The 14,140-nt window shown below is 39.3% G+C and overlaps 1 protein-coding gene across 5 annotated transcripts in view; it reads right to left on the bottom strand.

Moving 5' to 3' along the window:
* The window catches only part of LOC116480565 (zinc finger protein 155), a 47,355-nt gene that overhangs the window by 12,145 nt on the left and 21,070 nt on the right, over positions 1-14,140 (bottom strand). The window contains exon 1 of one of the 5 annotated variants that reach the window (XM_032172679.2): positions 2,288-2,310. The exons of 3 other annotated variants lie outside the window; for them this stretch is intronic. The gene's annotated coding sequence lies outside the window, so the exon portion shown is untranslated. One more of the 5 variants, XM_032172678.2, reaches the window with a different exon arrangement.

Here is a 14,140-nt window from a genome sequence, read left to right on the forward strand (position 1 = left end):
GGAGGCAGAGCTCACAGCGAGCCGAGATCGCACCACTGCACTCCAGCCAGGGTGACAGAGCGAGACTCCATCTCAAAAAAAAAAAAGGAATAATATGGATGAGCATGACATAATATGGCAGTTTGCTAGTTTATTCTCTATCAGCAGTATCTAAAAGTTTCCATAGTTAAAGAAATATGGGAAAACACATTAAGATATTATAACAATTTTTAAATGCTTATAAATAAATATACAATAGACACAAAGACTAAAAAGAAACAGAGGAGAACTGGAAGTTCTATCTCTTGTATCAGACAGTTACCACCTTCACATCTTGGATTCATGGGTAATTTAAAACATGTTTTCTCCTCCTATTAATCTAATTTTAAAATGCTCCGCAATGACATAGTTCCACAATACAAAATCCTTATAAAAAGTGAAACAAGATGTTGACAAATTTTTAAAAGACTCCTACAGAAGTCCAAGTCCATGAGCCTTGCTCTCAAGGTCCCTTCAATCAAGTCCTAACTTTCTTTCCCCACCTGATTCCAGCTAGTTCCTCTACCTCAATGAAAATGTATCCAAGGGATGATCAGCTCAGGCTCTGACCCAAACTGCCTAGGTTCCAGCTCCAGCTGCACCTCATTCTACTGGGAACTAAGCACCCGGTGTCTCACTCCCATATTTAAAATGGAAAAGAGTGACCGGGCGCGGTGGCTCACGCCTGTAATCCCAGGATTTTGGGAGGCCGAGGCGGTCGGATCACGAGGTCAGGAGTTTCAGACCAGCCTGACCAAGACGGTGAAACCCCGTCTTTACTAAAAATACAAAAATTAGCTGGGCGTGGTGGTGCGCACCTGTAATCCCAGCTACTTAGGAGGCGGAGGCAGGAGAATCGCCTGAACTCGGGAGGCGGCCTGTTGCACTGAGCCCAGATCGCTCCACTGCACTCTAGCCTGGGCGACAGAGCGAGACTCCGTCTCAGAAAAAAAAAAAAAAAAAAAGGAAAAGAGCAATACCTTTCCACAGAGCCATGGTGCGGCGTAAATGTATTTATTTCCATAAAGCCCTTAGAATTAAGTTACCAATTAAGGCTTAATTATTATCAACACCCATGCCCAAGGACACATCCTATACACTCTTGGTTGAGGTGAATATCTCTGTAAAGAAAAAAACCGGCCCGGCGCGGTGGCTCACACCTGTAATTCCAGCACTTTGGGAAGCCGAGGCAGGCGGATCACTTAGGACCACAGGTTCGAGACTAGCCTGGCCAACATGGTGAAACCCCCGTCTCTACTAAAAATAGAAAAATTAGCCGGGCATGGTGGCGCATGCCTGTAATCCCAGCTGCTCCGGAGCTGAGGACAGAGAATCGCTTGAACCCAGGAGGCGGAGGGTGCAGTGAGCTGAGATCGCGCCACTGCTGCACTCCAGCCTGGGAGACAGAGCAAACCTCGTTCTCAAATAATAACAATAATAAAAACAGACTAACAAAATAAATAACATTTTTTTAAAAAAGAGAAAAGCCAAAGACCACTCGTGTAGACAGCTTTGTCCTCAATAGCCAAGTCCCTCCCTGCAGCTCTTTTAGAAAAGTCAGGCTGGGGAAGGAGAAAGTTGTAAAACATTCTGACTGCGTCGCCGTCCTGGATACAAGTTAAATGCTCCTCTCCCTTCGTGAAACGTGGATGCATCCCACGCCTTCCTAAAAAGAGGTCACAGGCGTCCGGGATGATCCAGAGTCCTGCTGGGATCCAAGAGAAGGGCTGGGGCAGCTGGAGCTCTGACCCCACCCGGGCACCTGACCACTTCGCGGGAAATTAACAGGACACCAAGTGACAGGAGCTGTTAAGTCTTTGTTTTATACCACAACTTTCAACTCCTAAAACAATTCTATCAGGATAGTCCTAAAATCCTCATTTAAAAAACGGCAATGGGAGGTACAGGGAGATTAAGTAACACCCCACGTTATATCGCGAGAAAGAGGTCGCACACTTAGAGCGGAGGGAGGCGGACTGAGCGAGGTCAAACACCTGGAAAACCCTCTAAACAGGCACACAAGTCTAGACAGGGTTCTTCCCCGCCCCCCGAACCCCCAACGACTCCTCCGGTGGACCTGAGTACAGCCCCCAACGCCAGAAGGCTCCATCGACGGCAACGAAACTCCCCTCCCACCCCTCGCATCTCCAAACCTCAGATCTTCTCCAGGGCTTCTTACCCCCTTAGTTGACCCCCAGGTCGTTAGGCGCCCCTAATAACTGGTTCACTTTCGCAAAGACCCGCAAGACACAGAGTTGGCTCAAACCACCTTGTTAAGTAGCAATGTCCGGCTAGGAGACCGGAAGTGCCGATTATGCCACAGAGCGTCTGGACTACACTTCCCAGAATCCCCCGAATCCGCCTGCCTGAGCCAAAGTTCCCACGCCTCCACAGAGCAAATGGACTCCACTTCCCAGAATTCACAGGTCCTCCTGCCTGGGGCAAAATTCCCACGCCTCCAAAGATACTCGCGAAACGCCTGCGGGAGCCAAATTTCCTGCGCATCGATTGGGCAACTAGACTCCCGCAGGCGTTTCGCTGGTATCGTGGGAAATGGAGTCCATTTGCTCTGTGGAGGCGTGAGAATTTTGGCTCAGGCAGGTGGACCTGTGAATTCTGGCCTATCAACCTGTATTTTTATTTTAAAAAAATGGAGTCTCATGTTCTATATCAATTTTTCTAAACTAAAAAAGAAGACTTTTCGTGGTTTTCTTTAGATCAAGTGACTGTGCCAACCACAGTATGAGGAACACTTCTCTGAAAATTGAGTGGCTGCTATTTCTATACCAGTTACAGCTGTATCCTTGCTCTATTCTTCCCTCCCAAGAGATAAAAATTTATTAACACGCTCAATCGTAGTAGGCAGGAAACTGTGCCTAATATATTAGGGTATATCTATATCCCTAGATATAGGCATCAAAGGCCCTTTCTATCCCCCAGGTCCTTGCACTCTGGGCCTGTGATGGGAGGAGAAGCTGCCATAATCTGTGAAATGCCTTTGGGGTCATTCGTCCATTGTCTTGGACAATAGGTCCTGGCTTCAGTTGACATGGCCAATTCATACTAAATTCATGAATTAGTTGCTTAACCATACCCTGTTTTCTTCAGGTTTCCTATTTTTTTTTCCAAAGTAGATAGGCTGTAAACTTTTAAAAATTTTAGTTCTGTTTCTCTTTTAATTAATAATTATTTCAGTCATTTCTCACTTCTTGCCTTTTACTGTGGGTAGTCAAGATTATTCAAGCAGCAACTTCAACACTTTGATTAGAAATTAATTCAGATAAATATTCAATTATATCATTCACAAATTCTACCTTCCATAAAACACTAGCACCTGAATATAATTCAGCCAAATTCTTTGTCCCTTTATAAGAAGAAGCTCTCTTCTCTTCCAATAACATGTTCAACATTTCTGACTGAGGTCTTCAGAATAGCCTTTACTGTCCATGTGTCTACCAACATTCTGATCATGACCACCTAGGTATGCTCTAACAAGATTGATGTTTTCTCTACAGTTCTTATTCTCTATTTCTGAGCCCTAACCAGAATTGTCCTTATCAATCCATTCATGGCAATGTAGGCTTTTCCTAGCATGCATGTAAAAACTCTTCCAGCCTCTATCCATTACACAGTTCCAAAAAGACTGCTACATTTTTAGATATTTGTTGCAGCAGCAACCCCACCTCTCAGTACCAATATTTTTTAGTCACAAAATATCATAGCCTGCCTGGCTTTTATTTTATTTTATTTTATTTTATTTTTTGAGACAGAGTCTTGCTCTGTTGCCCAGGCTGGAGTGCAGTGGCGTGACCTCAGCTCACTGCAAGCTCCGCCTCCCAGGTTCACGCCATTCTCCCGTCTCAGCCTCCCGAGTAGCTGGGACTACAGGTGCTTGCCACCACGCCCGGCTAATTTTTTTGTATTTTTGATAGAGAAGAGGTTTCACCGTGTTAGCCAGGATGGTCTCGATCTCCTGACCTTGTGATCCGCCCACCTCGGCCTCCCAAAGTGCTGGGATTACAGGCGTGAGCCACCACTCCCAGCTGGCTTTTAAACAACAGAAATCTATTTTTCACAGATCTGGAAACTGGGATCCAAGATCAAAGCACTGGCAGATTTTGTGTCAGGTAGTTGGCCACTTTCTTGTTCATAGGTAGCACCATATTGCTGTGTCTTCATTTGGTTGAAGTGACAAACAAGCTCCTTCTGGCATTTTTTATAAGGGTATTCATCCCGTGACCTAATCACCCTACAAAGGCCCCACCTCCTATTACCATCACATTGAGGGTAATAATTTCAATATATGAATTTTGGTGGGCCACAAACATTAAGACCATTGCATACTCATCATGCAGTGTCAGAATTACTAATTCATATCATTGTAAAAAATAATTCAAAAGTAGAGTTCAACATTTTTTATAGTTCTTTTTGTCTTTAGACTGAGGATATATAGTCGAACACTGTACTGTTTAATAAGTCGCTTAAATTACTTCTTGCTCTCACCTTTAGACTGTTTGTTATTGATTTGAAATACATTTAGGTTAATTTGTTATTCTATGATTTTAACTTTCCTAGTTTATCTACAAATAAATCTCATTCTTGATTTTATATTATTGGGTATGTCAGTCATCAACATGTTCCCATGAGTCAATGCTCTACCACATATTATTCTCAGAGAAGTGCCACTCCCCTCCTTCCTACCCCTAAACCACTTCCACAGTGTTGCCACCTAACACCTTTATGTAACTAATTTTTTTATTTTCATTACCACTTTTTTTTAACAGAATAGATGTGTTTCTTATTTTCCCTTTTTACTTAAATGTTAGGGTAGTACACTTCTAACTCTTCTATGTTCCCATAATAACATCTTGGAAATCACGTCATATGGAGTAATTTATTTTTAAAACTGCATAAATTCCACTGAGTGGTTTATTTAACAGTGCTGCAATTTATGGACAGTTCAGTGACTTCCAATATTTTATTATTACAAATGATGCTGTTATAAATACACCTGCACATTTATATATTATCCCTGTTGAAGATGTATCAGAAGAGTACATCCCAAAAAGCAGGATTGAAAGGTGAAGATGTTAATCAAAATACATTTTGTTGCATATTGTCAAGTTGCCTTAATTTTTTGGTACCATTTCCATTTGCAGAAGTAATGTATAAATATACTCTTGCCTTGAAACTAGCTAACAAAATGTATTATTACAACATTTTTAAAGTTTTGCCAATCAAATGGTAAGAAGTGTATTTAAATTTAGTTTTAATTTATATTTCTTGTTTTTTAAATAACATAGAACATTTTTGCATATTTCCTGTGTCAGTATTATTTTTCTTTTTGTAAATTGTTCAAATCTATTACCCATTTTTATGTTGAGTTTTGGTCAGTTCGCCTCAATTTTTTTTTTAGAACGAGGTCTTGCTATGTTGCCAAGGCTGGTCTTGAAGTCCTGGACTCAAGCAATTCTCCCACCTCAGCCTTCTAAAGTGCTGATTTACTAACTAGGGCCAGCCAAAGGCTCAACCATCACTATCTTTCATTAACATTTTAATCATTTTTGGCTCTTCTGGGTCCTGATGACAGAGAAACTTACATAGCAGCTGGGACACATGGCACAGACTTATCTTGGGTGAGTCAAAATGTTTTCAGGTCACACAAAATAGGCAAAGTAGCATGCCTCAATGAGGAATAAGTAGCATACAATAGCCCCAGTGGTCCACTAGGCGCTGTGATGCTATTTTTTGATTGTAGGAAGGGCTATATTCTACTTGCCCTACACCCAGAAGGGGTATCTCAATAGGACTACATCAATGAACTTGTGGAAATTTCACCAAGGTGAAAGGCCCATGCATTATTATAAGATTTATTTCTTCCCTCTGATACGTATGTATCTTACAAATATGCCTAGATTCCTTCCTGCTTCCTTCTCACCAGGCCCAGTCATCAAAATATAAATGTGCCATTTGACAATAAGGAGTTAGTCATTGCCAAGATGTTTGAATATTTCTCCTTTTGAGTACATAGTCACACGGGTTAATGGTTGTAGGGCCTTGTGAAGCACTCTGCAATGCACCAGGGTCCATCCTAATTCAGAACTGACCTCCCGTTTATTGAAGCAATTGTGGATTTGTAAACTGGACATGTCTTAGAATTGATTTGGGAGATGTGATTCTATTAGGTAATTCCAGCTGGATTTCTGTTTACTTGCAATAGAATCCTCCTGTCTATACAAATAAAGTAACAGTGTAATAGACTTCCCGTCAAGTTATTTACTATGAATGCCAAGATCAACAACACAAGGTTAAGAAGCCATGCATAATGACTGAAGCTTTCAGGTTATTCTGATTGAGCTGGAATTTGATGCCTTGACCTCATCTTTACATTTCTTTTTATTATTATTATTATTATACTTTAAGTTTTAGGGTACATGTGCACAACGTGCATAACCTCATCTTTTTCTTTCCCACTTTCTGAAGCACAAATAGGAGCAACTAGTAAATACCACTATAGTCCTTCATTTGACTATTATGTCCGAAACTAACAAATTCATAGTCATCCAGAATCATGCCTTCTATAGGTATATGCTTGGGATTATCCAATATATTTGGCATATATTTATCACCATGTCGTGGCTTTAACAACCAATGCCCCATTTTCCACTGGAAATAAAGTCAATAGTGCCTTTAAACTAAAAAAGATGAGAAATCCAATTTAAGAAAACACAGAATCAATTTAGAAAACTCATTCTTAAGATTCTCTTCCTCTAGAACCACTTCTGGAGCAAAAAAATCTTTTGGTCAGCGTTGAAACGGAGTAACAAAATCAATATGACATATACAAATGATTTATTGCAAGGAACTTTCTTATGCCACTGTGGGACTGGCTAAGCAATTGCAAAAACCATATGGCTATACCCCAGGATGGCTCCGATGGAACACTAACCCACGAGAGGAAGATGCTACTAAAAGGTGCAATATTTTTTTTTCAAAGAAGCTTCAGCTCTACTTTTAAATAATTTCAAGTGATTCATCATCAGGCCCACCGACATTATCTCACATAATATCCCTACTCAAAGCCAACTGATTATGAGCTAAATAGCTACAAAATGCCTTCCCTATATATATATATTCGTGTTTGATTAAATAACTAGGGACTGTAGTCTAGGCATGTTGTAATTAAAATTGATACCACACAGATCCTCATCAGCAGAAAACTGTTTAAGGAAAAATTAATATCCCGTACACCAGGATACAGCAGGCATCAGAAATGAGGTTGGAGGTCAATTTATTTATACAGCCTTTAACATTAGTGTCAAATTAGGACAATCCTGTTAGGAGCAAGTGTGCTTAGTGTGTTCCTAGTTTTGTAAAATTCTATACAATTGTTACCTATATGCATAGATATGCTGAACCATCCTTACCAAAATATTCATACTTCCTATCTTCCACTTTCTATTTTAGACTTTTCTGTACCAAAGTAATTGTTTCCAATGTCTAGGCATTATTCTTGCAAGTAAAATGAGTGTGTTTTTACTATAAAAATTAAAAACAACAACAAATCTATCCAGGAAGTTATTGTCATAGTGTATCAAAAAAAAACACACAAATGTTGTGGTATTTAACTCAAACCTTTAAATGGATATCCTACTAATATGGTCAGAGATTAATAACTTGGGAAGCTTCCCTCATTTTTCAAACACAGAAAATGAGACTCTGCAATAATTCCCAACTATAATAATGTACCCAGTTTCAAAGTTAACATAGTGAACTCACCAGGGTCACACACATAAAAGGGACCCAGTCCATGGTGAGAAGTGGCAAGAAATACTGGCCACACAAAAGCTCAGGTACTACCTATGAAGCAAGGTATTCAGTATTCAGTTTTACCGAGAGTCAAATACTCATGCAGTCTGTGACACACAAATATGAATGATAAAAACAAATCAGCTGTTAATATCATCTTGTGACCAGTTTGAGGACCCAGGCACACAAGAGGGTAGATGGAAGGCCTACCTATGGTATTTTTTGTTATAAAAATATTTTAAAATATAATCTGATGAGTTTTATTTTACAAATAATTACCTTAGAGATGAACTATTATCTGGTAATTGTTTAAGAAAACCCCACAAGACTGCAGGCTCTACTTTTCTGATACCACGTGCACAAAAAGTTAACACAGCAGGCATAAATCAGACTGCTAACTTTAAAGAGCTGTTTGCAACACTGGCCTTTGGCTGGAGTCAAGGAACATGGGGTTTGAGAGAGTTGCCACGTTTCCATAATGGGTAAGAGTGGTTCACTGTGCCTAAACTCTACAATGCAGCTTATTTGGAACACTTGCTCTTCTTCTTAGAGTTGGGAATCTTGGTATGTACTAGACACATATCTACATAATCAATCTCAATAAGAACCTGCGCTGCTGGTTGCCAGTGAGCTTCCATTGTAGACATTTCACAAGTAGTATCACAATTCAATGCTAGAGGAGTTGAGTCTTATGTAACACCATGCAGAGAGGACTCTGGTAAGTTTGCTTCTGGTTTCCTCTAGACAACTGCCCACGAACCATTTCCCTTTACAGATTCTGCTTTGTATCTTGTCACTGTAATATCATTATAAGTACAACTAAACTCTCAGTTATTTTAGTAAATCACAGAACCCAGAGGTGGTCTTAGGGACCTCCAATCTACTATCCAAACTGGCACAACATGAATATAGCATCATGAAAATATATTATTTAGAAAATTAATTATGAAAAGCTTATGTATCTCAACTACACACTTTGAAGAATGCCTTTTAACCTAATACAGTTAAGTTACACCGTGGTGTATAACTATGAATTGGCACCCGAATCAGCTCTTTCTCCAAGCTGGTTCCACATACTAAGAGACTGCTGCTGTCATGTTAAGTTCCCTGATCATGCACATCTGTTCTTCAAAGAATCTGTTTTTTTTAACTTTCACAACTATATATACCCACATTATTGCTATCACTAGGATTTGCTTGCTTCCTGACTTATGCCTAAAGCAGAATCACACACATTAGTTATGAAGGCATTTGACCACACTCATCAATATGTATATCCAGGTGACCAGATACATTTTTTTGTTTTGAAATATGACTTCCACATCCCTATTCCTTAATTTTGAACTGTCATGTGACAATGTAGAGCAATCTTATTCAGAGTCCTTATAGGTAAGTGATTAATATTAATAATTTTTCAAATTTTTCGTCACATAACTGCTTTGGTAAAATTGATGTTCAATGAGAAATTTAAAACTGCATAAAATTATAAAATGAAAAATTCCAGCAAATACTCATTGCCAGGGAAAATGTCAGAATATTCATCCATAAATGATGTATGTACACACTAAAAATAACCAAATAAACAAACTCAGAAACGCAAAGACACTTAGTTTGTTATGAAGTCTACAATAGGATTTCCTAAGGCATACATTATGCTCTTCTCTTTTTATTGTACAACTATGTCATCATTTTACTGGCTTTGTGTTTTCATACGAATGAATGCACTTCACACAAATTCCTGTGGTTGAACACTTGTTCTTTCCATTTTAAAATGAAGTGACATCATCCATGTAATCTACTAATTTTCAGAGTTTTAATGTTGTAATTTTCTATCCTATGATTTCCAGGTCGAACAGTTGTACCTTATACATACTGCCATATACCACTTTCCAAAAAACCTATTCTTATGGCCAACAATAAAGAAGAGTATGTAAATGTTACTCCTGCTCCAATAATGAATATGTATGATGAAACTACCAAACTCCAACAAATTTTCTTGGTAGTTCATAGAGATGGGAAGAAGTAGAGTAGTAAGGTTGCCAAAAATTTTCCTTCAAATTTGGAAAAGCTTCTACCTGAGAAGTCTGATAAAAGAAATACTATAGCAATTAGAAGGCAATCATATTAAAGCCTGCGTAGAAACACAGAATCACAAATCATGATCAATTCAAAACATTAGGAATTTTTTTTTTTAGATGAAGTCTCGCTCTGTTGCCCAGGCTGGAGTACAGTGGCACAATCTTGGCTCACTGCAACCTCCGCCTCCCAGGCTCAAGCGATTCTCATGCCTCAGCCTCTCAGGCAGCTGGGATTACAGGCACACACCACCACATCAGCTAATTTTTGTATTTTTAGTAGAGACGGGGTTTCGCCATGTTGACCAGGCTGATCTCGAACCCATGGCCTCAAGTGATCCACCCACCTCAGCCTCCCAAGTGCTGGGATTACAGGAGTGAGCCGCCATGCCTGGCCTTTACTAGAAAAATTTTTGTCAATGTAACTACATCTGCCACATTAGAAATGTTACTGTGGGCTGGGTGTGGTGGCTCATGCCTATAATTCCAGCACTTTGGGAGGCTGAGGTAGGAGGACTGCCTGAGCCTAGAAGTTCAAGACCAGCCAAGCAACATGGTGAGACTGTCTCTATTCCTTAAAAATAATTTTTTAAAAGAAAAAAGTGTTTACTGTGAATCCTGCCTTAAAACTGTTGAAAAAACTTAATTGTACAATATGCAGTGGTCTATTACAAAATCTTTTCACCTTGTATTGTGAGAAAAATGACAAATGATTGTTAAATTTATACTGTATACAACCAAGGGAACACTAGATAGAGTCCCAAATAATAAGAATCCGACTTGAAACAGAGGATGAGGGGAAGCCAGGAGCCAAGTGGAATAAGATAATAATCAAAATAAAGGTCTAGATTGCAGTGCTGAGTGTACCCTGCATTTCAACTCATGTTTCCATAAATTATTTCTTGCACGGTTTCTCCTTTTTAATACTATTATTTATTTTTTTCTTCAACTTTTAAATTCAGGGGTACATGTGCAGGATGTGCAGGTTTGTTACATAGGTAAATGTGAGCCATGGTGGTTTGCTGCACAGATCAATCTATCACCTAGCTATTAAGCCCAGCATCCATTAGCTATTCTGCCTGATGCTCTCCCTCCCTCCACCCCTCCAAGAGGCCCCAGTGTGCGTTGTTTCCCACCATGTGTCCGTATGTTCTCATCATTCAGCTCCCACTTATAAGTGAGAACATACAGTGTTTGGTTTTCTGTTCCTGTGTTAATTTGCTGAGGATAACGGCTTCTAGCTCCATCCATGTCCTGGATGATCTCATTTCTTTTTATGTTTGCATAGTATTCCATGGTCTATATGTATGACATTTTCTTTATCCAGTCTATCATTGATGGGCATTTGGGTTGACTCCATGTCTTTGCTATTTTGAATAGTGCTGTAGTGAACATACAAGTGCATGTATCTTTCTAATAGAATGATTTATAATTTGGGGGTATATATTACAGTAATGAGATTGCTGGGCAAAATGGTGTTTCTGCCTCTAAATCTTTGAGGAATTGCCACACTGTCTTCCACAATGGTTCAACTAATATATACTCCCACTAACAATGTAAAAGCATTCCTTTATCTCCCCACTTCACCAACAACTGTTGCTTTTTGACTTTTTTTTTCGAGACACAGTTTCACTCTGTTGCCCAGGCTGAAGTGCAGTGGCATGACCTTGACTCACTGCAACCTCTGCCTCCCAGGTTCAACCAATTCTCATGCCTCAGCCTCCCAAGTAGCTGGGATTATAGGCATGCACCACCATATCCAGCTAATTTTTGTATTTCTAGTAGAGACGGGTTCGTTTCGCCATGTTGGCCAGGCTGGTCCCCAACTCCTGACCTCAAGTGATCCACCCACCTCAGCCTCCCAAAGGTTTGGGATTACAGCACTTTGAGCCACTGCACCTGGCTTCTTTTTGACTTTTTTATAATTGCTATTTTGACTGATGTGAGACAGTATCTCATTGTGGTTTTGATTTGCATTTATCTAATGATAGTGATGTTAAGCTTTTTTTTCATGTTTGTCAGCCACATGTATGTCTTCTTTTGAGAAGTGTCTGTTCATGTCTTTTGCCCACTTTTTAATGGATTTTTTTTCTCATAAATTTGTTTAAGTTCCTTGTAGGCTCTGGATATTAGACCTTTGTCAGATGGACAGATTGCAAAGATTTTCTCCCATTCTGTAGGTTGTCTGTTCACCCTGATAATAGTTTCTTTTGGTGTGCAGAAGCTATTTAATTTAATTAGATCCCATTTGTCAAATTTTGCTTTTGTTGCAATTGCTTTTGGTGTTTTCATCATGAAATCTTTGCCTGTCCCTATGTCCTGGATTGTATTGCCTAGATTTTCTTCTGGAGTTTTTATAGTTTTGGGTTTTATAAGTTTTAAATCCATCTTAATTTTTGTATAATGTGTAAGGAAGGGGTCCAGTTTCAATTTGCTGTGCATGGCTAGCCAGTTCTCCCAGGACCATTTATTAAATAGGGAATCATTTCCCCATTGCTTGTTTTTGTCAGGTTTGTTGAATATCAGATGGTTGTAGGTGTGTGGTCTTATTTCTGAGTTCTCTATTCTGTTCCATTTGTCTATGTGCCTGTTTTTGTTCCAGTTCCATGCTGTTTTGGTTACTGTTTCCTTGGAGTATAGTTTGAAGTTGGGTTGCATGATGCCTCCATATTTTTTTTTTTTTTTTTGCTTAGAATTGTCTTGGCTATTTGGGCTATTCTTTGGTTCCACATGAATTTTAAAATAGGGTTTTTTTCTAATTCTGTGAAGAATGTCAACGGTAGTTTAATGGGAATAGCATTGAATCTATAAATTACTTTGGGCAGTATGGCCATTTCACAATATTGATTCTTCCTATCGATGAGCATGAAATGTTTTTCCATTTGTGTCCTCTCTGATTTCTTTGAGCAGTGGTTTGTAGTTCTCCTTGAAGGGGTCCTTCACTTCCCTTGTTAGCTGTATTCCTAAGTATCTTACTCTTTTTGTAGCAATTGTGAATGGGAGTTCATTCATGATTCGGCTCTCTGCTTATCTGTTGTTGGTGTATAGGAATGCTAGCGATTTTGCACATTGATTTTGTATCCTGAGATTTTGCTGAAGTTGTTTATCAGCTTAAAAACCTTTTGGGTTGCGACGATGGGGTTTTCTAGACATAGGATCATGTCATCTGCAAACAAAGATACTGTGACTTCCTCTCTTTGTATTTGAATACGCTTTATTTCTTTCACTTGTCTGACTTGACTGGCCAGAACTTCCAATACTGTGTTGAATAGGAGTGGGCAAAGGGCGGGGGGGGGGAGGGGGGGCGGTCCTTGTCTTGGGCCAGTTTTCAAGGGGAATTATTACAATTTTTGCCCATTCGGTATGATATTGGCTGTGGGTTTGTAATCTATGGCTCTTATTATTTTGAGGTATGTTCCTTCAGTACCTAGTTTATAGAGAGCTTTTAGCATGAAGGGATGTTGAATTTTATCAAAGGCCTTTTCTGCATCTATTGAGATAATCATGTGATTTTTGTCTTTGGTTCTCTTTATGTGATCACATTTATTGATTTGCATATGTTGAACCAATCTTGCATCCTGGGGATGAAGCCAACTTGATTGTGGTGGATAAGCTTTTTGATGTGCTGCTGGATTCAGTTTGCCAGTATTTTATTGAGGATTTTTGCATTGACAGTTATCAGCGATATTGGCCTTAAGTTTTCTTTTTTTGTTTTATCTCTGCCAGGTTTTGGTATCAGGATGATGCTGGCCTCATAAAGAGTTAAGGAGGAATCCCTTCTTTTCAATTGTTTGGAATAGTTTCAGTAGAAATGGTACCAGCTCTTTTTTGTACCTCTGTTAGAATTCAGCTGTAAATTTGTCTGGTCCTGCGCTTTTTTTTTTTTTTTTTTTTGGTAGACTATTACTGCCTCAATTTCAGAAGTCGTTATTGGTCTATTCAGGGATACAATTTCTTCCAGGTTCAGCCTTGGGAGGGTGTATGTTTCCAGAAATTTATTCATTTTTTTCTAGATTTTCTAGTTTATGTGCAGAGAGATGTTTATAATATTTTCTGATGGTTGCTTGTATTTCTGTGGGGTCAGTGGTGATATCCCCTTTATCATTTCTGATTGTGTTGGTTTCCTCTCTCTTTTATTAGTCTAGCTAGCAGCTTTGTTAATTTTTGAAAGTTTTTTGTGTCTCTGTCTTCTTGAGTTCTGCTCTGATCTTATTTCCTGTATTCTGCTAGCTTTGAGA

The sequence above is a fragment of the Hylobates moloch genome, unplaced genomic scaffold (genome assembly GCF_009828535.3).
Source record: "Hylobates moloch isolate HMO894 unplaced genomic scaffold, HMol_V3 SCAFFOLD_13, whole genome shotgun sequence".
In the NCBI taxonomy this organism is placed as follows: Eukaryota; Metazoa; Chordata; class Mammalia; order Primates; family Hylobatidae; genus Hylobates; species Hylobates moloch.